This window comes from Leptonychotes weddellii, chromosome X (genome assembly GCF_054177405.1).
Source record: "Leptonychotes weddellii isolate Sample4059 chromosome X, ASM5417740v2, whole genome shotgun sequence".
NCBI classification, from domain to species: domain Eukaryota; kingdom Metazoa; phylum Chordata; class Mammalia; order Carnivora; family Phocidae; genus Leptonychotes; species Leptonychotes weddellii.
The window spans coordinates 28,742,357-28,745,191 of record NC_138385.1 but is presented as its reverse complement, the minus strand read 5'-3'; the positions used below and the strand labels follow the sequence as shown (position 1 = coordinate 28,745,191).

The following is a 2,835-nucleotide window of genomic DNA, read 5'->3' as shown; positions in this document are numbered from 1 at the left end:
GACAATTATGCACATTATGATATGTATACCATCATAAGTATAGTTACCATCTGTCACCACCCATTTATTAAAATATTATTTTTTTTAAATTTTATTTATTTATTTGAGAGAGGGTGGGGAGGGGCAGAGGAAGAAGGAGAGACTCTCAAGCAGACTCTGCACTTAACATGGAGCTGGTGGGGGTGGGGGAGGGCAGCCTCTTGACAGCTCAGTGGGTCCCAGCCCAGATGCGGAAGACTAAGGACTATTGAAAGCACAGAGTTCAAACCCTGGACCCTCTACACCCAAGAGCCCCATGCAGGTGCCACAGGATGGAGAGGAGTTTGCCAGCCAACCCTGGGACCACGGCCTCCTGTCAGCAAGATGGGGACTTTTTAGTTCCTGTCCCTGGTCCCATGGGGGCCCCCCAGTGATCTCCTGCTGCTGGCAGGGCTCAGCCCTATACTTCGAGGGGCTCCATGTGGCCCTGCATCCCCAACCAGGCCAGCACACAGCCCTCTTTCAGCTGGAGGATGAGCGTTTCCCAAGCCTGCCCTCCCTGGCTCTTAGCTATGTGACGAGGCAGCGTCCGCTGTCCCGGGCCATAGGGGCTGTGGCCTCCAGGCCTGTGATACAGCAAGGACCTATTTGACGCAGCTTTAGTGAGGACTCCCTCCCAGACAGCCCAGCTCGGATAGAGTGGCCCAGGGCTAGGAAGTGGAGTGGCAGTCAACCCAGAGGTTTGGAGCCCATGGGGCCGTCAAGAGAAGACCAGTCTGGACCAGGAGCCTCAGGTGTGCCCACATGTGCCCTCCCTCGAACAGGTAGTGATCCCGTATTGCTGAAAACCCCAGCTCTGCCGGGGTCCATTGCTAACAGCCTCAGGGCCTCTGATGGGCAGCTTTATGCCAAGGCACCCACCAAGCCACCTTGAACACCCTCAGTGATGCTCCGGGATGATGTGGATGCCTCCCAACGAACGGTGCGCCCAGCGCCCAAGGAACACCCCCGGGCCATGGCGGCCCAGAAGCAGAGGCCCCATGGTGGGAAGTTGATGAGGAAGAGGAGAAAGAAAACCGAAATTTTGCAAGACCCCAGGCTGCGGTCTCTTTCTGGCCCCCTAACAAGCCCTCTTGCCTGCTGGGCCCCCAGAATCGGCCCCCAGAAGCCAAAGGCCTGTTCCTCGCGCACCATCCTGGGAGCACCGCCCTCTACCTATTATTAGTGGGCTGCCGGACTACAGTCCTTCTAGGAGGGAACCAAGGCTCAGCGGGGTGCCAAGGGGGTCGCCTCTGGCCTGGAGCTGCTCACACTTCCCCATGGGCATTGCTTGAGGTTGGAACTTCTGCAGAGACACGAGGTGCTGGCGCTGGCCTTGCTGGGCTGCGCGCCGCCGCTGGAGGAGCGCGGGGCCACCCTGAGGTGGATGGTGGAGCTGGTGCTGGCGTCGCAGCCAGGGGCAGCAGGGGATCCGCCCGGACTGGCCGCAGACAAGGGCGCCCTGCTCAGGTCCCAGGGGTCCCAGCTGGATTGCACGTGGCGCCAGCTCCAAAGGAGGCGCACAGAGGCTGCGCTGGCCTCCGAGCAGGAAGTGAAGCTGCTGATGTGGGTGCTCAACAAGGGTGGCTGACCCTGCGCCCCGGGCGAGGTGGCACTGCCACACGTGGCCCCCACGGTGCTCCTGCTGGGGAGCGGGGAACTCTGGGGGCCACGAGAGGAGGCCAGCGAGCAGCTGCTGCACAACCAGCACCCTGCACGTCAGATGGCCCTGCATTTGCCCGAGTTTCACGAGGCGGCAGCCAGGCTCCGGAGAGAGAGAGGCTGCTCTGCGGAAGCCGCGGCGTGGGGGCGCCACAGGCTGCACCTCTTGAGAAGTTCCAGCGCAGCCTCAGCGTCCTTTCGCAGCGCCTGGAGCCGGATGATTGAAAGCACAGGCCCCCTTTTTCACACTGGGACACCCAGGCTTTGGCAACCCCCGGCTGACACCAAGGAAGTCGCCCCGAGCCGTCCACACAGCCAATCACGGGGAGGGGGGAACCCACATTCTGTCGCACAAAATGGAGGGGCAGATTTGCAAAAACCCATCCTGCTCCCTAAAAATGTACATGGATCATAGGGTAATAAGGGACAGCCTCCTCCCCCACACTAGAAGATCCAGGTGTCCGGAGGCTCTGGATGCCCTATCCCACCCCCTCACCCCACACAAGTATCCTACAAATGGTGACTCTAAGGCTTTTAATGAAAAGGGAACTTACTCGGGGCGCCTGGGTGGCTCAGTTGTTGAACGTCTGCCTTCGGCTCAGGTCATGATCTCAGGGTCCTGGGATCGAGCTCCGCATTGGGCTCCCTGTTCGGCGGGAGGCCTGCTTCTCCCCCTCCCACTCCTCCTGCTTGTTCCCGCTCTTGCTGTCTCTCTCTCTCTCCTGTCAATTAAATAAATAAATAAAATCTTTAAAAAAAAAAAAAAGAAAAGAGAACTTACAGATCTCTTACTCAGAAGCCAGAGTTCAAATGCTTTTTTAAAGTCTGTGTGACTTCTAGGGACACCTGTGTGGCTCAGGTGTTGGGCGTCTGCCTTCTGCTTGGGTCGTGATCCCAGGGTTCTGGAATCGAGCCCCGCATCGGGCTCCCTGCTCAGCGGGAAGCCTGCTTCTCCCTCTCCCACTCCCCCTGCCTGTGTTCCCTCTCTTGCTGTGTATCTTTCTGTCAAATAAATAAATAAAATATTGAAAAACAAAAAACAAAAAACAGTTTCTGTGACTTCTAGCAGATGGCTCAACCTCTCTGTGCCTACCTTCAATATAAAAGTAAGGCTGTGGGAGCGCCTGGGTGGCTCAGTCAGTTGAGCGTGGGTCT

The 2,835-nt window shown here is 57.9% G+C and overlaps 1 pseudogene; it reads left to right on the top strand.

The window, feature by feature from the left end:
- Positions 1-210: 210 nt before the first annotated feature.
- Positions 211-1,951, top strand: LOC102747236 (SH2 domain-containing protein 3A pseudogene; annotated as a pseudogene).
- Positions 1,952-2,835: the final 884 nt, after the last annotated feature.